This window comes from Psammomys obesus, unplaced genomic scaffold, assembly GCF_907164565.1.
Source record: "Psammomys obesus unplaced genomic scaffold, mPsaObe1.curated_primary_1811, whole genome shotgun sequence".
NCBI classification, from domain to species: Eukaryota; Metazoa; Chordata; class Mammalia; order Rodentia; family Muridae; genus Psammomys; species Psammomys obesus.
The window spans coordinates 4,559,600-4,581,116 of NW_026585504.1; the positions used below are offsets into that span (position 1 = coordinate 4,559,600).

General features: G+C 45.1%; 1 long non-coding RNA gene across 1 annotated transcript in view; it reads right to left on the bottom strand.

The window, feature by feature from the left end:
• Positions 1–1,280: 1,280 nt before the first annotated feature.
• LOC129677633 (uncharacterized) overlaps positions 1,281–21,517 on the bottom strand; it is a 68,122-nt gene continuing 47,885 nt past the window's right edge. Inside the window, exons 2-3 of the long non-coding RNA XR_008720234.1 lie at positions 3,953–4,094; positions 1,281–2,848 (exon numbers count right to left, since the gene is read on the bottom strand). This is a non-coding gene — a long non-coding RNA (uncharacterized LOC129677633). The remainder of the gene's footprint in view (positions 2,849–3,952; positions 4,095–21,517) is intronic.

Below are 21,517 nucleotides of genomic sequence, written 5' to 3' on the forward strand. Positions count from 1 at the left end.
AACCATCTGAAATCTCAATCTTAGGAAACCCAATGTTTTTTCTGGCCTCCATGAGTTCTGCTTACATGTGGTGTACAGACATACAACCCAGCAAAGATCCATAACATAAAAATAATAAAGTGTTCACAAAAATATTTTTTCTTGAGACAGGGTTTCTCTGTGTAGCCCTGGCTGTCCTGGAACTCACTCTGTAGACCAGGCTGGGTCTCATAAAGATCTGTTTGCCTCTGCCTCCAAAGTACTGGGATTAAAGGCATGTTCCACCACCTCCCAGACACACACAGGCAAGAAAAAAAACCCTACAAAACTTACTCTAAGAGAGACATGATGTGCACACCTTTAATCCCAGCCCCAGCCCTAGGGAGGCAGAACAGGCAATCTCTAAATTTGGAGCTAGCCTGGTCTACCTATCAAGTTACGGGACAACCAAGGCTACATAGAGAACCGAGAAGCCATGTCTCAAAAATCAACAAGTCTTCCTCCAGGGCTGACAAGCTGGCTCAGTAGGTAAAGGGCCTGCTGTTTAGGCTTGAGAGCCTGAGTTTGCATTCCGCAGACTCAGGCAAAGCCAGGCTGGAGAGCACTTGTCTCTAAGCAGGTGGGGAGCAGGGGATGACAGTGAGACTTTCCTGACTCCATATCTGCTCTTTCACCCTTACACACACGCAAACAAATTTTAAACTCTTCCCTAAATTTTCAGACCTAGTTGCTAATACTGTAAAATTTCTGGGAAACCCTGAGGACTATGGGTGGTTTTAGAGCCTAGACCATGGGAAGTGTTTGGATATATCACTATTTTACAAACTTAGTATAACCCTCATATAAAATCTTGCCCACATTCATTTCTAAATATTGATTTTAAGATTGTAAATAAATTATGAAGGGATAAAGCTTTGTTGATTAAAGCCTACTTGATTAAAAAAAAAAGCTGGCAAAGGCAAGGGTACTTTGTTCTATATTTCCCTGCCTTAATAGATGAAGGAAAAATCATATGAACATTTTGAAAGATAATATCAGAAACTGCAGCAGATAAAACTAAATACATATCCTGACTTAGTATTGACAAAATAAACCCCACCCAACTTCAAAGAGATGGTGGTGCCTAACGTCATAAAAGATGAGTAATTAACAGCGGACATCACAGCTCACCAACTGTCGGGCGCATTTCCATTAAAGTCATAGACAAGGTGAGTGCACCTACAGTCGGCATTCTGGCTGCTGTGGACGAAGCAGGCGTGACTCTCAGAGCACAGATGCAATTTTTAAAGAAATAAGGCCTTCATCCTTTATTATTATTATTTTAAAAGTTCCATTGCGTTTCAACTTTCCATCGTGAGTCACCATTCTTCCGGGTGATGGAAATTTACTCTCACTCCTTATGGGGGTTGGCAGCTTTGCTGTCTCACTTGTCTCCACATAGTGTGGAGAGCTGCAGGGGAGAGAAGCCTCCGACCCATGAGTCTCCACAAGACTATTGGGTTTGTTTGGTCTGTCGGCTTTAATGTTTTAAAAGTGTGTGTGTGCGCGCGCGCGCGTGTATGAGTGCAGGCATGGGTGGCAGTACAAGTGCCACCTCTGCTCATTGAGAGGACAGCTTGTGGGGGCAGTCCTTGCCTTCCACCTTGTGTGCTGAGGCCAGGTCGCCCTTGTTCTTCTGCTGTGGTGTGAGGTCCAGGCGAGCCAGTCTGAAGCTAGTTCCAGGATTTCTGCTTCTGCCTCTCAGCTCCCCACAGGGCTGGGAAAATGGCAGGTGTGCAGTCTGTCCTGCGCAGGCAGGCCGTTAGGCTTGTGCTGGCAGTGCTTTTACTCACTGAGCCATCTCCTTAACCCTGAGTTTTTATTGTTTGACTTTTGAGACAGGCTCTGTAGCCCAGGCTAGCCTGGAACTTTGCCCAACCTTCCAAATGCTAGGATTCACCCATGTGGGAGGCTACTATTTGCTAAAATGTAGCTTGGCAAGAGTGTATATGCCTAACTTCTGCCCAGCTCCTTCTCCGCTGAGAACCCTCTTCGTTCTGTCTCTCAGACACTTTTGTCCCTCAGCTGGGCATGCAGGAGCATTTTGTGCCTACTTGGTGGGAATGTCTAAGAATTTCACAGCTCCCGGGGTCCTTCTAGACCCGTATCAAGTCATTCCATTGACCCTCGCACTGTGCTCTTAGAGCTTTCTCTCCCAACTGCACCCATAGTTTTTAGTTTCTTGAAGAAATGATAGATTTGCTGCCTCTTGGGCACGGCTGTGGAAAAGGCTATGGATTTCTCCAGATACCTCCCTATTCTTCACTGTATATTTATGTCAATGTCTGGGTTTCCAGAGCATGGCAACAGGGTTCAAAGATATTTTTCAGTGTTGGACATTTGCTTCTAACTCATTTTTTTTCTCTGAATCTAGAAGCATGTCAGCAGTCTTAAGAGGCGCTTCTCAAGCTTCTCAAGCAATCTGTGGTGGAGCCAATTCCATTTTCCTTCCATTGCTCCGTACTTCAGTGACGTCAGTTTGTCATCTGGAACTTGTACCCTTTGATTAGCTGTGGCACCATCTGGGAACGCTCTTAAGGGCTTGCTCTCCATATCTGTGATAACCCAGCTCAGGGACATGGGTCAACACTGAGGAAATGGCGTTTGCTCACTGCCTCATGTGCTGTCCAAGTCTGATAGAGGCTTGACAGCTTGACTTCCTCTTCCGACATTCTGCTGTATCATCTCTTCCCTAAGCCGGCAAGCAGAGAACACCCTCAGCTCTGCCAAGCTGGAGAGAACGGGTCATGAGGTCCCTCAAAATAGTGGAAGTGAAAATTGTATCATCTAACATGGCAAGTTTCATTCTTGCTACAGAAATGAGAAGTACCTAGGAAAGGAAAAGTAAAAACCCAATCACAATTTGTAAGTAAGTCCATTGCAACTCTCAAAACAAAACAAAACAAAACAAAACAAAACAAAACAAAACAAAAAAAACATTAAAAAAAAATCAAAGCCAAGCATAGTGTAATGTCAATACTCAGGAGGCAGAGGCAGGTAGATCTTCTGTGAGTTTGAGACCAGCCTCTACAGAGTGAGTTCCAGGACAGCCAAAACTACACAGTGAGCCCCTGTATTAAACAAAAACAAGAATAAGAGAATTTATTAAAATAAATGCTTAAGGAGACTATCACAATCAAGGATGTTTCACCCACAGCATCATACCATCTAGCTAATACTATCTTACTTATCTCCTGTTTGATGAAACAAAGTCTCATTCACAAAAAAACTAAAACAAAACACTGGAGGATTAAATTAATGGGAAGTTACTTAACCTATTTGATGAAAATCATGGAACCTTACTGAGACGCATAAAAATTATTTTGTTCACTTAGTAAGACTCAATTTTCTGAAGCATAACTTTATCTACAATTGTAATTCCATCCTAACTAAAATCCCACAGGAAGAGTGGGGGGTCACAAAGTGATCTTAAAGTATCTAAAAATCAAAGCTATAACATATACCAGAAAGACTTTCAGAGGGACCTGAGGAAACTTGGGAGGCAGAGGCAGGCAGATCTCTGTGAGTTCGAGGCCAGCCTGGTCTACAAAGCAAGTCTAGGATAGTCAGCGCTCTGTTACACAGAGAAACCCTGTCTCAAAAAACAAAACAACAACAGGGTGATTCTGTACAGGCAGCTACAGAAATATCAATATGAAGGAAGCCTGGTCAAAAAGCCCAGGGGTGAAGTGCTGTTGTCAGTTAAATGTGTGCTGCCCAGAGAAGTTTGGATCCTTAGAACCCACGTCAGATTAAATAAATAAAAATCTATGTGTAAACAAAAATTCATGATATTGGTAGAACATTAAGACTTTCTGTGTGTAGGTCCCTTTGTGACCACATACCCACAATGCTGGTCCTGGCTATTATTGCTATACTGGTATCTTCTCCCGTTAGTAAATTTCCCTACTAATCTGCCTGTGATCATGCTTACCTAGGGCAGTAGTGCTGGCATATGTGATCCATTCATGATGTCATCAGTCAGATGTCATCCTCCATGTTCCTGATCTCTGATCATCAGCTATCACAGTATATATTACACAGTATATAGATCCATTTACTGTGTGTCTGCGATACTAGAATGAACAGAAGGAACATAGACACTTCAAATTTCCAAGCCAGCCGCTGTTAAATAAATGTTTGCTGAGAGGAGTAAATGAACCAGAGCATATATCTAACATGCATCTGCTCATTGGTGGACCATCCACTCAGCCAGATCACGTCTGTCCAGTCAGTCTTTGCGTCACACACCTCCGGAGCATAAAACCAGCCTACAGCCTCAGAGCATTCCCTGTCCAGGAGGGAGCAGGCGTTTGGGGTGTGCTTGGGATCACGCTGGGGTTCTGAAGCTCGATGGCACACAGTGCCATAGGGTTGTGTGCTGTGGGCAAAGTATTCTATTTTTTCTTTGTTGTTTGTTTGGTTTAATTTTTTCTTTTGAAGTATTCTTTTTTTAAGGACAGTTTTACCTGCTGGGCATGGTGGCACACACCTTCAGTTCCCATACTGGGGGAGCAGAGGCAATTTCTTCAAGTGCCAGGCTTGCCAACATACAGGGTTTCAGGACAGCCAAGACTATACAGAGAGATTCTGTTTTGAAAAAAAAAAAAATCTGCAAGACAGTGATGGCACGCATCTTTAATCCAGCACTCAGGAAGCAGAGGCAGTGGATCTCTGTGAGTTTCAGGCCAGTTTGGTCTACAGAGTTCCAGGACAGCCAGGACTACACAGTGAAGCCCTGTCTCAAAAACAAAACAAAACCTCAAAACAGTAAAAATCAGTTTTAGTAGGACACTCCTTTGCCATAAAATGTACCCAGTTCTGACTTCAGAGCCAGATGAACTCATGTGTACGGGTGTGCATAGGTGAGCACAGATGGGCACTGTGCCCGGTGTTGTGGGCCGGTGGTGTTAGCGGGCACACTGTTGTGCCCTGTGCCTCTGGAACCTTTTCATCCTTGCCCAACAAGCTCTCTCCCGTCAACACCAACTCCCTCTCTCCCTCCCCAGGGAAAGGCTTCTTTCTGAGTCACCCTGGTAAGTGGAACATCCAGGATATTTAAATAACTTCTGAAAATGATCTCAAAATACAGCTGCTTCCAAAAAAGAGCCAGTGAATCATTCAGGGCTCATGAGAGTGCAAAATTTAAAAACACCCTCAAATTGACTAAAATTTAGAAGGGCGTTTGGGAGCCACTGCGCTGAATACTCCTCTACCCAGGGTTTGCGTGACATAGCCGGGCCTGCCTCTCACTCTTTCTGTGTCAGCACAGTCTCTGCTCTCTCCCTTCTCAGACACGCGGGGAGCACCAGTGGCTGTTATGCTGTGTCATTCTTCCTTTGACAGTCTTCTTCCTGGACTCCCCAAGCTGTCTGCTCTGTTTTCTCCTAGAAACCCAAGCAGAGGGCCAGCTGCTTGGTGGTGGTACACACCTTTAATTTCAGCATTAGAGAGGCAGAGGCCAGCCTGGTCTACAGAGTGAGTTCCAGGACAGTCAAGGGTACACAGAGAAACCTTGTCTTTTTTTTTTTTTAATGTTTTATTATTGCTTTTTATTTACTTTTTATTATTGGTGTTCTGCCTTCAAGTATGCCTGTGTGGGGGTGCCAGATTCCCGAGAACTGGATTTATAGACAGTTGCGAACTGCCACATGGATGCTGGGATTTGAACCTGTGTCCTTTGGAAGAAGAGCCAGTGCTTTTAACCACTAAGCCATCCCTCCAGCCTTAAGAAACCCTGTCTTAAAACAAATAAACAAAAAAATAAAGAAACCCAAGCAGAGGTCTCCTCAGGTGTCTGGTGGGTCTGTTTGACTCTGCTGGCAACAATGGCCAGAGAAATGAGCCTGTTTCTAGGGAGTGAACTTTAGCTTCAAGGCTGCTTGACCTCTTTCCCAGATCATCAGACATCACAGGAAGGTTGGAGCCAAATTCTCAAGATGCTTCAAGTTCATGTTCATAGGCAAGTCTTCCCGAAGAGCTCCAAGTAGAAATATCCCAGGTCCTGTTCTGCTTGGCCACCATGGAGTGTGTGGACTGCCTGGAACCTTCGTCATGGGCAGAGAAATCTCCTCCTCGAAAACTACACAATTACAAAGTGGAAGTTGGCTAGTTTTGCTCAATGCTGGAGTAAGACAGAGACCTGACTATTCAGCAGGTCCTCCTTGAAGGTTTTTGATCAGGCATATGGGATAGCTTAAATTTGAAGATCGTTGCTTCGTAGGTTAAGGATCTAAGCAGACAGACGTGCCTGCCATGTAATAACCTGAGTTTGATCCCTGAGACACACAAGGTGGAGGGACGGAGCAGACTCCCACAATTTGTCCTTACACATACACCATGACACACATATTAGATTCCTCCAAGCATCTGCTGATAATAAATCATAAATTTATTTTTAAACACTTCTTGGCTACACATATAATTTTACCATTAAACACAAAAGCTAATTTGCATACAAATGACACCAGGCAACTCTGTCTCCATAAGGAAGTGTTGGCTGAGTGCTCAACTCTTCAGATGGAGATGGCTTCAGTGTTTTCATTTTATAGTGCTGAGATTCCATTTGCATAACTTGATAACATAAAATGACAACAGCGTGTTTAGGGCCACTTCAGAAACTGTTGAGAATTCCCTCCTAATCACCAGTCAAATTAATTTAACTTTGTTTAACTTTCTTTTTAAAGATTTATTATCTTAATTGTGTATATGTGTTTGCCTCTGTGTGGGGGTGTTAGAAATAGGTTTGAGGGGCTGGAGAGATGGCTCAGAGGTTAAGAGCACTGGCTGTTCTCCCAAAGGTCCTGAGTTCAATTCCCAGAAACCACACGGTGGCTCATAAACGTCTATAATAGGATCTGATGCCCTCTTCTGGTGTGCAGGCATAATACTGTATAAATAATAAATAAATGTTAAATAAAATAAAGTTAGAAATTTCTCTTCACACAAAGATACCGTAAAACAAAGAGAAAACACAACCACACCAAAGAAAGAAAGAAAGAAAGAAAGAAAAAGAAAGAAAGAAAGAAAGAAAGAAAGAAAGAAAAGAAAGAAAGAAAGAAAGAAAGAAAGAAAGAAAGAAAGAAAGAAAGAAAGAAAGAAAGAAAGAGGTTTGAAGTCACAAAGAAAGAGACCACCGTTCCAACTTGAGTGTCTGGACAAGCAAATGATACTCTTGATCAAGAGGGTGTGTGTGCTCAGAAGAGCACACCCACCGGAAGCACATCTGGTTTTTATTCTAACTCAGGTGGTGGCTGTGTCTCTCCCCCGTAGCCTGGGGTCTGACCTCACAATCTTATTCAGTTGGCCAGTCTGAAAAGAACAGGCAGAAGAAGGGAAAATGAATCCTTTCGGCAAGGAGAAGAAGGTCACTGTGCCAGCCTTTTAAATGCTTAGGTCAGAACAAAGGTTTTATTGGATGGGGGGAATTAAAATATTTGCAGGACACTCTTACAGGGTGGAGGAGATAAAAATATTTTAATTCCTTGTCCCAAACACAGTTTTATGGTATTTAATAGAAAGGACTCACTTGTTATTTCTTACACGGGTATGTGCATAAGAGTGCTCGTGCCCTTGGAGGTCAAAGGCATCAGATCCCCCCGGAACTTGGGTTACAGGTGATTGTGAGCTGCCCAGTGTGTGTGCTGGGAACTGAGCTGCGGTCCTCTGTAAGGTTCACCCTCTTCGTTGCAGAGCCATCTCTCCATCCTTGTATAACAATTTTAAAAAATGAAACTCCAGTCAGCAACTCAAGCACTGGTCTTAAAGTCTTTGTTTTCCACAGTTTGTTTCCTCTAAAAACAGGAGACCCTGTAGCTCGTTCAAAGCACTGCAGCTGAGAGCATGCAGCATGGACTCCGAGCCATGGTGTTTCAGAGCATGCTGCATGCTCAGAGCCAAGGCTGCAGTGAAGTCGCAAGGGCAACGTGGGTGAGCACCGCCAGCACTAACGGTGCAGTAGGCATTTTATTTTGAACTATTCTTTGATCATTGTGCATTCAGAAACCTTTTGCTGTTGCTGACTTTCCAGAGAACCTCACATAAAGTTACACGGATCCATAAGGGAGCTTCGCCTCACAGTTTAAGAGGCTGGGGTCTAGGGAGTGTCCTGCCATGTAGAAGACCAAGGCTAGGAGAGGGTCTGTGGCTTTCCTACAGCCCGAGAGGAAGAGGAAACAAACCCGGGCACAAACAAGTCATCACTTTCTTGTTTTACTTTCTGACCGACTGAGGCAGGGTTTCTCTGCGTAGCCCTGGCTGTCCTAGACTCACTTGGTAGACCAGGCTGGCCTCAAACTCACAGAAATCCCCCTGCCTCTGCCTCCCAGAGTGCTGGGATCACAGGCGTGCGCCACTGTGCCCAGATCGATTAGTGTTTCCTGTTTTAATGTCTGGCCTGATTTCTTTCATAAGATTCAGAACACATCTGCATCAGAGCCTGCCCATCGTACTGCTGCGAACTTAGAGGCCGAACCTGGCGTCTTCCACGAGTCAGGCAATCATGGCTTCCAAAGCAAGCACTGTTCCTACTGGAGTGATCCAGATTTTAATCCTTGCTTTCTGAGACAGGGTTTCACTAGGTAGCCTGTGCTGTCTTTGACTAGATAGATCTTTCTGCCTCAGCTTCCTTGAGAGCTGGGATTGCAGGAGTTTACTACCAGGTCCAGCTGCAAAGTTAATTTTTTTGGTATTTGTGGTTAGTTTTCTATCAACTTGATACAAGCTAAAGTCACTTGGGAAGAAGGTGCCTCGACTGAGAAAATGTCTCCATCAAACTGGCCTGTAGGCACATCTGTGGTAGCGTTTTCTTGACAAAAGACTGACATGGAAGGCACAGCCCAGTGGGGGCACTGTTTCCCCCACACACAACAGGTGGCCCTGGGCTGTGTTAGAAAGTAAGCCAAGTGAGCCTTGAGGAGCAAGCCAGTAAGCAGGGTCTCCCTAATTACTTCCCCTCCCCTTTCCCCCCAGCCCTCGACTCCCACCCTCACCCCCACCGCAGCAGCCTCTGTTGAGTTCCTGCCTCCAGCCCTGACTTCCCTTAGTGATGGAGTGTGTGTGACCTGGGAGTAGGGAGATGAAACAAGCCCCTCCTCGCTAAATTGGTTATGGTTTATTATGCAGCAGAGAAGGAAACTAAAGCAGTATACTTATTTTCTATCTCTACAAGAGTTTTGCTTTATTTTGGTTAATATTGTCCTAGCTGGCTCTGACCTCCTGGCTCAAGTGCCCTTCCTGCCTGGAGACCCCTCTCCATCACACTGCAGTAGCTGGGACTAAAGGTTCTCACCTCTACAGACAACTATTCAACTTTTACTTTCTATTGTGTTTATTGGCAGATACTGTAAAACAATTTACAGTGCTAACTAAGTGGTCGCATAGTCCATTGTCCTAGCAGGTTTTATGTATTATACTCTAGTCTTTGTCAGTGAAACATTTTTTTCTTATGTGTATGCATGTTTTGCCTACATGTATGTATGTGTGGCAAGGGCATGCCTGGTGCCCTCAGAGCTCAGAAGGAGACGTTGGGTCCCCTAGGACTGCAGGTAAATGTACTTGTGAGCTACCATGTGGCTGCTGGGGATTGAACCCAGGTCCTTTGCAAGAGTAACAAGTACCCATGGGACATAGCCTTGAACATTTTTATAATCGCACTACTTATAGTTACATGCTATTTTTCATACCACATTTGAAAAAGTATTTCCATGAAAAATTTAAAAAGTATTTCTAAGCTGGGCGGTGGTGGTGCATGCCTTTAGTTCCATCACTCGGGAGGCAGAGGCAGGTGGATCTCTGAGTTCAGGCCAGCCTGGTCTGCAGAGTGAATTCCAGGGCAGCTAGGATACACAAAGAAACCCTGCCTGAAGAAGACAAATAAAAAACAAAAAAGAAAGAAAGAATATTTCTGGGCTGTTTGAAAGTTTCTATAGTCATAAATAATTTTGAAAGAATAGCAACAATAAAGAAACTTTTAAAATATTTTGATATTACTAGCCCCCTGATAATTTTCTCCCTGTCTAAATACTTGCATTTATCACACATAGATAAGTTACTTGAGAAGTGTGTCTCTGCCTCGGGCATGTGTATTTTTATATATTTCTTTATCTAAATACAGATATCGTCTACATTCGTTCTGCTAGGTTTCCATCTATCAGTGTACTTCTAAGTCCATGCTCAAATCCCGTCTGTCTCCAGCTCTGTAGACCCACACGCATCGCTGCATCTGTTCTGTGTGTTTTGTGCTGTTGACTCTCCCTGCCTTGCACTAGACTGCACAGGTCAGTGCTGCACACTTCCTGACCTGAGACATTCACTCATGATGAGGTCAAATGAATTCCCACTCTCAACTCTCACCATTTTTTCTGAGGCGTCTAGGATGTGCTCGTCTGTGTTTTAGCACCTCCTCACAATCACTCCGTTGCTTTTCACCTAGGAATGGGTCCTCAACAGCTTCTGGGTGATGAAAACAGCAAACAGGAACGCCTAGACATCTTCTGAAAAGGTACTGTTCTTCTGCCGAATTTGCTCCAGAGCAACGGCACAAACAGAAACAAAACACAACAGAGGATGGGGCAGGGTGAGGTGGGAGCCTACTTTGTCAGGTTATTCACAGGGAACAAACAAAAATCTTTTTATGCAAATATCTATTGAGTTTTCACCCACCCCATAATTAAACCCTGTTTTCCACTTACATCTGCATGAGTGGAACCACCAGCTGCCATCTGCCAGCTGTTAGTGCACCTGGAGCAGGAGGTGGGCCGATGGGGGAGCTGGCGTTCCCAGGTGATTAAGACACACCTCAGGTCCTGGCTCAGTCGCCCTTCTGCTTGTCTACTCCGATACTGCAAATACGAAGCTCAGCTGCTGAAGCCTTGGTTTGTGTGTTCCGTTTGGGGGATATGCTGGCGCTCAGTTCAGCTCTCACTTGGACTGCCACAGGGTTGGGTACCAGCTCCATATTCAGGATGGCTAATTTGCATGGCTGAGAGTTGATGCTAACTGCCAAGAACTCAGCTGGAGCAATCCACTGAAAGTCCCACGACCGCCTTCCAAGGTAACATGAGAACCTTCATGAAAAAGTGGCTGGAGCCTGAGAGAGAGTCTTTCAAAAGAAAGTGTGTGAAGGAGGCCAGATGAGAACTACACGGCTTCTTAGGACGGAGTCCTGCGCTCCCCCGATGCTCCTTCCACTCACCATGTCATTCCCCGTCCAAACAAAGATTCAGACACCTCTCTAAGTGGTTTACCACATTTACACGTAGCAAGGGAAGTAACTTATTCTTCAGAGGTAGCGTATTCTTGTCATTCGATGAGTGACAGTTCAGAACCCAGCAGTGGACAAGCAGGTCTCACGCTCCTGACTCATACAGGCCCTTGGGAGGTAATGGCTAAGGCAATGTTTCCTGATGACTAGGATTCCTTGTGGACTTCAGAGATTAGTGACACGGGGAAGCCTTCAGGACTGGATTCGCGATTGAGAGAGGTTATCTCTCAGAGTGACCAGGTCACATCTCAGGAAAAATGCAGCGCGGAACAGTGACCACATTGCACACATGCAACAAAGGAAGAAGCCCTAGAAATGACTCAACTCAAGGCTTCTAGAGGGAAGAGTGCTGATGGGTGCCTTCAATTTGGGATGAGTGTTAAAAGGATGAATGTGCTAATGTCTTGGGCATGAATATTTGAATGCAAAACAAGTAGTTAAAAGATACAGTAGAAGGGGCAGAGAGTGTGGTGCATGTGCCTGGCTGGTGTTCAAAGAGGTCGGAGGAGGACACCAGACACCCTCCAACTGGAATTAAGGAGTCCTGTGAACCACCATGTGGGTGCTAGGAATCGACCCTCTGCAAGGGCAGCAAGTGCTCTTAAGCAACCACTAAGCCATCTCTCCAGCCTCTAGGAGGGAGTCTTACCTGAAGGGTTGCCTTGATCAGACTGGACTGCGGGCATTTTCTTGACTGCTAGTCGCTGCCGGAGGCCGGCCCACTGTAGGCAGCGCAGTCTCTAGGCAGTGGGCCCCTGAGTGTGTAGAAGCTTGCTTGGCCGAATAAAGGGGGCAAGGCAGTAAGCAGGGCTCTTCCGTGGTTTTCAGCCAGGGTGTTTTACCACAGCAGCAGAAAAGCAAAGGAGAGCAGGCAAAGAATGCTAGGTCAGGTCTCCTGATGTCCTCTGGCCTCTGTGCATAAGCACACACACCCATGTGCACATACCACACACACACACACACACACACACACACACACACACACACACAGTGTGTGTGTGAGAGAGAGAGCTGTTACACATATATATATAATTTTTGCTTTTCTGCCTGCCTGGGATACATATGTGGGCTTTATAACCATGAAGAAATCTTGATGGAAGATGTGGAACAAGAAACACACTGGCCTGGCGTTTCTGATACAGCTGACACATGCCCGCTTGAAAAGCCTTAGAATTTTCTCCACTATGTGACCACTCTTCCAGCCTGGGTACAATGGCAGTCTGGATACACCAATGGTTTTGCAACCCAGGGGCATCTCTCAACCAAGCACAGAGCATCCGTTTCCCTCATCAGACCACTCTCAATAACCATGAGGGGGACCGCTCAGAGGGACCCCACAGGACTGAGCTTGTGTCTCACAGCAGTGCTCTGTCCTTTAACACACCTTCCCTCCCTGTCTCACTCCCTCGCCTAAAAGTTTCAAACAATCTGTACACAGAATTCCCTTTTGCAGGAGTCCAGATGAGATGGGTGCTGCGCCTGTTTCACTTAGAAGTCAGTGAGAGCACAGAGATGGTGGAACAGGGGCTCACATGGCTGTAGGTTGGCAGCAGGGGACCATAGAGGTGGAGGCAGGGAACTGGAAACAAAGAAGTTAGCAGAGAGATGAACATCCTTTTGTTCACAAGGGGTGAGGAGAGCTGACCCACATGAGTGACATTCATGGTATGACCTCTTGAGTTATGTGACCCCACAATACTCTCCCCTGGGGGTGCTTGAGTTTTGAATTTCTTTTTCTTGGTTTATGGTTTTGGTTTTTTATTTTGATTTTGTTGTTGTTGTTACTTTGGATGGGTGTTGCTTTGAGACAGGGTTTCTCTGTGTGACAGCTCTGGCTGTCCTGGAGCTTACTAATGTAGACGAGGCTGGCCTCAAATTCATAGAGATCCGCCTGCCTCTGCCTCCCAAGTGCTGGGATTAAAGGCATGTGCTACTACCACTCAGCCTTGTTTTGATTTTTTTTTTTTTTAAAGCCAGGGTCTCACTATATAGCCTAGGTTGGCTATGTAGTCCAGGCTAGCCTCAAACATATGACCATACCTAGCCACACTTCTAATTTAATAAAATGTTCCTCTACATTTCCTCTTCCACTATGCTCAGGCACTCTACAGGGAGAAGAAGCACTTCACCTCCGTTGGAAGAAAACAGTGTCTTCCAAAGAATGACTCACCCTGCTTAGCTGGCTGAGTGGCCTGAGGCCAGAGCCTGGGCCTTGGCTGTCCAGTCCCAGCCCTGTCCAGGAGGCAAGACAGCTTGGCCATGATGTGTCACCTACTTGGTTTACTGGACTTGGCTGGCCTGACAATGACTGAGCAAAGCTGTGAGGTTTCCCAGTGTGTGCCAAGGTGGAAATGGGGACCACACAGTGGTGATGCCTGAGCAGAACTCCAGAGTTTAGAGTTCTGGGTCAACTCCTCTTTCATGGTGGCTTCTGATCCAGCCGTGGGTGCACCAGCTCCTTCTCCTCTGGTCTCCTCAGCCCCCACTCCACTGTGGCATTGACGGTCTCTAGCATGGCAGGGGTGTGGTCAGTACCCCAGACTGTCAGTGAGGCAGAGTCTGTCTGTGGACCCGTCACTTCCTGTCCTTTGTGTGCCCTGGACTAGAGACTGCCTGGTGCCTTCATCTTGTTTTTTTAATATTCTTATTATTTGAGATGTTCATACAATGTATTTAATGATACTCACCCCTACTACCTCTCCAAACTCTGCTCAGATCCATCCCACATCCTTATACCACTCCAAATTCATGTCCTTTTAAAAGAAATCTAAGCCAGGCATGGTGGCTCACACCTTTGATCCCAGTACTTGGGAGGCAGTGGCAGGCAGATCTCTGAGTTCAAGGCCAGCCTGATCTACAGAGAGAATTCCAGGACAGCCAAGGCTACACAGAGAAACCCTGTCTCAAAAAAAAAATTTTTTTTTCTTTTAATGTAATCCATTGAGTTCAATTTGAGTGGCCCATTTGCTCCTGAGTGGGGGGACATCCTCTGGAGTAGAGTTGACCTACCAAAATCAGCACCCTCAAAGAAAACTGACCCTCCCTCCCCCAGGAGCCCTCAGCTCTCCGTGGCTCCTTATTTGGGAACATGGTTCACGAACCCCTTCTATCTCCATGCTAGAATATTGCCTGGCTTGACCTTGTACAGGCCAGAACAGCTGCTGAGTTCTGTGCAGCAACTCTGTCACAGCCAGAAGACCCTGCTCCGGTCCTCCCTGACCTCTGGTTCCCACAGTCTTTGCGGCCACTCTTCCAGAATGGTCTCTGAGACTTTGGGGATGAGGCGATGTGGATTAGCCCGTTGTGCCTGAGCTCTCCACTGACACTTAAACGATGCGCTTTGACCCGTTGTGAGTTTCTGCGTTAACCACGGTCCACTGGACAAAGGAACATTTTTAATAAGGTCTGAGAGGCCCTCCCTGGCTTTAATCTGATCATTTCTCACTTGATTTCAGCAGGCGTGGGAAGCTGGGGTGGGAGTGGGGGTGGTAAGGAGCGGTAGGAACCTCTGGTCCCCCGCCAGGCAACCAGTCTGTGCTCTGCTGTTTCTCCCCTGCAGGCTGGTTCCACAAGAACACTGAAACAACTTGGCTGCCCATAAAAAGCTAGGGGCATAGTCCCGGTTCTACAAGAGAATGTTTCTATTGCAAAGAACCACAGTCAGGTAGAGGAGGTAAACCTTGGAAATCCGGGATACTCCCACGTGCCCCTCCCCACCCCAGCAGCTCTGTTCCCGGCAATGAGTAGTTGATACCATTTATGTTGCTCATTCTGGTGTGCTAGGTAATCCTTGTTAAAGTGAGTCCAAAGCTCCTCTGCTACCGGATGTGGATGTATGTTTTTCTTGGGCCACACAACTGCTGTAGGAGGCAGTCCGTAGTCCCAGCAGCTGAGGGTAGCCTACAAGCTCAAGTTCAGACGAGCTAGGGCGGCATTGCTTTAAACACACACAGAAAAAGCAGCTTCTTTTAGAAAACCATCTGACTTCCAAAACTTAGTTATGAAGTCGCACCTACAATTTTTTTTTCTGAAAATCTGTTCAAATTTCTGCATTTTGTTTTCTTTCTTATTACATATTATTTTTCTTCTATTCTTTGATCACATTTTTCTTTCTTGTTTGTGATCTGTTTGTTTTAATATTTTGTTCTTTACAGTTGTTGTTAACTTTATACAAAATATTATTAAAGTATGGTTTACCTTGCTTTAAAAATAATATTTTTATTTATTTTTTGAAAATTGCATAAATTTATACAATGTATTTGGTCATATCTGCCCATCACTACCTTTCTCTCACTCCCTTTACTGTCCCTCCCCTGTCTGCCTCCCAATTTCATGTCCTCATTTTTTGTTGTTGTTATCAATAACTCCTTGAGTACAGCTTGACCTCACGTTCACTGTGTAGCTAAGGATGACCTTGAACATCTGATCTCCAACCCCTAAGTGCTGGCATTACAGGCGTGTGTCACAGTGTCCTGCTTTATGAAGTGCTGGAGATTGAACCTAGTGCATGCCCCACGCTCTTCACATATATTTATTTTGCGTTTCTTTCAATGAGTTAGTATTTGGTTTGATTGATCACATTTATTTTGGAGCTTTCAATGTATTGACTTTTGCTTTATTTTTAGTGGCTTCTGGTTGTACTTTTTGTTTTGTTTTCTTGTTATTTACCTCCTCGCTCCATGGGCTGAGCCCTTTACTCACCAAAGGGTCACAGTGCTCAGCGCCCTGGGAATGTGTGCTCTCCTGAATATACTCAGGGTGCATGGCCCAGGTTTCAGACACAAATGCTCTCCCGTTATGCTTATTCCAGAATAGTTCATGCTTCATGCAATTTCTCTGAAACTGCTGAGAAGAAGCATCAGTTTCCCCTGGGAGGAGCCCTAGGTGTTTATCCAATACCAAGCAGTCGCCCTGAAGTCATGTACACACAAGCAACACTCAAGGGACTCAACAAGTTGTATTTATATATTTATAAATATACATGTAACAGTATTAATTAAAGAGGCCATGGAAAAGAGTGAGGGAAGGTATGGGAGAGGCTAGACAGAGGAGAGGGAGAGAGAAATGTAATTATATTTTAAATTTAAAAATTGCAAAAGATACCGGGCAGTGGTGGTGCACACCTTTAATTCCAACATTCAGGAGGCAGAAGCAAGTGGATCTCTGTGAGTTTGAGGCCAGCCTGGTCTATAGAGAGAGTTCCAGGATGTCCAGGGCTACACAGTGAAACCCTGTCTCAAAAAACAACAAAACAAATGGCAAAAAACAAAAATAAGGTGGAAAAGAAGAAAATTCTAAACACAGTATGTCACTATTATGGATCCAAACAGTTGCTAATTTAAAAGCAGATTTAATATTTTAGAAATGGGCCCAGGTGTAAAACACAACTTCTAAGAAAAATGTGACAAGGCTTATACGTTCATTGTTGTTTCATTTAAATAAATAGCTAAATTACGCCAGCTAAATAACTATTTCTTTTTTTTTTTTTTAATCCCGTGAAGAACTTTATTTTGTGTTGTGTATATCCTGTACAGCAAGGTTAGTCCTTCGTAACAACGGATGAAATGGTTCCCTTTTTTAAAGTGCTCTCTCTTCCTCCACCCCCAGCGCCCCTGTCCTTGGCATGTTTTGTATCAGCGATCATTCTGAACTGTACATAATTTATGTTGCGAGAGACAAAGGGCAAGTTTTGGATAAACGACAAATAAAAAAAGAACATTTTAAATAGAAGCGCCTCTGTCCCATGACCCTCACCGCTAGCCAGCTATTAAGGTCCTGGAGACCTGGGGGAGGGAGGTTATCCAAGCCCTAAATAACTATTTCAATTGCTTCAAAAACAGAAGAACCATCTAGAAAACCTACAAAAGCTTCCAACTCAGCAGATATGGAAGCCTAAAATTTGCAGTGTGGTCAGAGAGTGTAGGGTTGTATAGATTTGTGTTGTGTTGTGTTTTGAGACAGGGCCTCCCTGTGTAGCCCAGGCTGGTATCAGATTCATGGTGATCCTCTGGCCTCAGCCTAAGACCTGGGGTTGCCAGTATGAAAGCACTGTGGTAGTCTGAATAAGAATGACCCCACAGTCTCATATGTTTGAATGCTTAGTCACCAAGGAGAGGCACTGTTTGAACGGATTAACAGGATTAGGTTGGAGGAAGCATGAGCTTTGAGGTTTCAAAAGCCCATGCCAAGCCCCGTGTCTTCCTCTCTCTCCTCCCCCCTCTGCCTTTGGGTCAGGATGTTGCTCTCAGCTACTGCTGCAGTACCTGCCTACATGCTGCTGCGCTCCCAACCATGCATGATATAATGATATAACCTCTAAACACTGGAAGGAAGCACCCAATTAAGTATTTTTTCTTATAGTAGTTACCTTGGTCATGTCTTTTCACAGCAATAGAACACTCGCTAGGACGGCCACCAAGCCCAGTTATGTTTGAGGTAGGAATTGCCATCCAGTTCAGGATGATATTGGACTCACAGTCTTCCCCCTCTACATTCTGATCCCCATGCATGACTTTTCACTTCTCTGTAACTTTATTCTCAGATTCAGGGTCAGGAGCCTTATTAATTGAGCTATCCAAGCCTTGTAACTTTATTCTATTTATTTAAAAATATTGTTTTCCTCATTATTGTGGTTCTGGGGACCAAAACCCAGGCTGTGTGCATTCTCAGAAAATGTTCTGCTCGCCTGGCAGTAATGGTGATCCACACCTTCAATCCCAGCACTAGGGAGGCAGAGGCAGATCTCTGAGTTTGAGGCTAACCTGGTCAACAGAGTGAGCTCCAGGATAGCCAAGGCTACACAGAGAAAACCTGTCTTGAAAAAAACAAAACAAAACAGAACAAAAAAGAAAGAAAAAGAAAAGAAAATGTTCTACTTTCTCTGTAATTTTAATCTGCCCATCTCAAGTCTGTTCCGTGGTCTTGCCTAACTCCAGGTAGTTTAGGTCCTTATTCAGGGAAGTCCCACTAAATGTTTCTCAGCTATTTCGCAGTGGCCCCGGTAGGAGCAGCATGCACAGTTCTCACTTAGAGGTCTTTCAGCCTTCTGGGAGCTTCTTCATTATCCATATACCCTGCCTCCCCTCCCCTCCCCTCCCCTTCCCTTATGAGCATCCTACACTGAGACAGGAAGGGAGAGACCTACTCTGTCAGCTTTCAAGCCAGGGCAGCTCCAGGGTGTGTCCACCATCCCAGGGACATCCTGAGTCTCCACACCCCTGAGTTCGTGATACGAAGTTAATATGGTAGGAGGTGGTGCACCTTCCCACAGGCCCAGGACACTTGCTTCCCTTGGTGTCCTTCAAGTTGTCATTTTCATATCCAAACCATAAGTAATAGTCCCAGGCCAGTATTTCTCATGCTGTGTTCCCTAGAACACCAGCTCTCTAGGTATTAGTAGGTGATAAGCAGACAGTATTTTGTTTGGGGGCTGGTGGCAAAAACAAAGAGAAACTGCTTTCTTTTCTTCTCTCTCTCTCTCTCTCTCAGCAAGGTTTCTCTGTGTAGACCTGGCTGTCCTGAAACTCAGACTGTAGACCAGGCTGGCCTTGAACTCATAGATCTGCCTGCCTCTGTCTCTTGAATGTTGGGATTAAAAGCATGTGCCACCACCAAATGGCAAGAAACGGGTTTCTTTGGTGAATACTTAGGGAACTATAGTTTCTTGTGCGTAAACTCAAGCAAATCTGGAATAGTATCTTGTAGAACACTAGTACATGTCCCAGAATAGACCCTGTGCCATGCTGCCCAGGACCCTACATGCAGAAGGGTTCTGTTTGTTTCAATCAACTTTCATTTCACTCAGTTGTTAGTCTCTCTCATCTCCCCCTCTCAGCGTGTTTGCATCCTGGGTCTACAACGCAGCACATCAGGAGTGCCTCTGACATTGATTTTGTCTGCAAATCAAATCAGCCTGTGTCCTCATGTGACTCACTGATAGGTGCTTGGAAAAGAGCAGGACCAGGGCAGTGCCTTGTACTGTACCTCTGAAACAGAGGGAGAGACAGTTCATCTCACAGAATGACTTAGGAAGGGGCTGCCTCAGCAGCACCTCTCTGACTCTCTTGCAGAGTGAGTCACCTGCAAACTTAGCACCGCTGAACACAGGTGGATTCAAGCCAGTTAGGGTGGGGCCTGGGGCTCTGCACTGCCCACAGGCTCCCTGGTGCTAGTGCCACTGCACACGTTAGAACTTCTCAGATAGCAAGACACAAGAGCACTGTGTTGACAAGCAACCGGAGGCCACCTCTGTTCACCGTGGGAAGAGGCGTCACCGTTAGTTACTGCTGCCTGTGATGAGCTGAGCTGTGACTAGATGCTGTCTCCATCTTTGCCCTAGTAGTGTCTCTTTTTTAAAATGACATATTCCACAAAGGATTGTTAAAAATTTATACATAGCATAAAATGTCATACAGTCATGGAATTAATGCTCTTTGTTATGGTTTGAATCCTAAACGTCACTCTTATACTCATGCTCTGAATGTTTGTTTCTGGCTGGCGGGACTGTGGAACTTGGAAATCTATGAGATCTTCAGAAGGTAGGACATAACTGACAGCAGTTATGGGAGACTAGGGATGGACCTTTTGAAATTATGAGCACCCCTAAGTTTTACCCTTGCTCTCTGCTCTCTTCTTTCTGGTCCACTGTGATGTGATACTCCCACCGTAGAAATGAATTCTGCCTGCCTTCTCTACCATGTGTAAGTGAGAGTGCAGGCAAACCAACAAACTAGACTACTTCATGGGCAGAAAGAGAAGTTTATTGGAGGAACAAACTTCTGGTCTAACTCTGAGAACGAAGGGTGTTGTGGATAGAAACATGTTTTTGTTTGGGTCCCAGGTGTGGGATGTGGGACTGATTTAGATGGTCCATAGCAGCAGACTATTTGCCTCATTCGGGCTCTGAGAGGAGCTCTTTGCCAGCTGCCGATAGTTTGAATCTGAGGACTTAGGAGAGAGAATACCAGAGCCAGAGAGTGTAGAGATGAGAGAGAGAACAAGGCTGCTCCTGCTTCCTCCTTAGAGATCTCCTGAAAGGAGGACTGGACTGGCCCCAAGGAGCCCAACAACCCTGACCAGCAGGAAGCAGCTAAGAAAGAACTACGCCCCCCCCCCCACTAACCCTTTCTCTCTCCTATCTGGTGTTGGAAGGGATTGGGGTGGAGTAGAGAGAAAAAAGGATATAAGAAAAGTAAATAAAAGAGTCTTTAAAAAGTATGCAAACAGAAGGATATTATCTTGGTGGGAAAGCAAGCAGATTTTTTATGATAGTCAGCAAGGTGGGGTCTTTGAGCTGATGCAGGCTGTTCGTATTAACCTAGAACTAGATACCCTTTCCTGAAGTAGTTGACCATTGGGGAAAGATAAGAGAAGCAATGGTTTCCCTGGTAAACAAAAACCTACCTTATAAGATTCCTGAGGAATGTTGACGTTCTGGTTACCCAATAATAATTCTGTTTACTTGCTCATATTATTTTTGTCCTAGTGACCTACTTCTGACAGCTTAGACCCACCTCCTAAATGTCCTACAGTTTCCCAAAGTAGGGCCACAAGCTGGAGCATAAGTATTCAACAATGAATTTGTAAGGGACATTTCAAATTGAAGGCATAAAATTGTGCCCTGGCTCCCAAAGGGTTGTGGTATCTCATAATGCAAATGTGTTTAATCTAATTTAAACTTTTCTGAAGTTTCACCAGTCCTGACATTATTCAAAAGTCCTTAATTGAATAATGAGATGGTTCACTGGTAAAGGACATTCTACCAAGCCTGATGAGTTTGATCCAAGGAACCCACATGGTGGAAGGAGAGAACAAACTCTCACAAATTGTCCTCTGACCTACACTCAAGCACCATGACATATATACTGTGGCATGCGTGAACTCAGCCTCTGCTGCATACATGCATATATAAACTTCATGTTAAAAAGTTTAAAGGCCGAGCTGGCCTACACCTGTCATCCCAACACTTGGGGGATGCAGAGGCAGGCCGATCTCTGTGAGTTCAAGGCCAGCTTAGTCTACAAAGGGAGTCCAGACAACCAGGGCTATATAGAGAAACCCTGTCTCAAGAACAAACAAGCAAACAAAAAGTCTGGGCTGAATTCTTCATAAACCTTTAATTTCTGTAATCTGTAATCCTTGAAACCAACAGAAGCAGTTAACACCAAGTTTTGCTGACAACTCAAGTACTAGCTGGGCCTCTTTGAACTCTAGCCAGACAGGCTTCTGAGGTATACA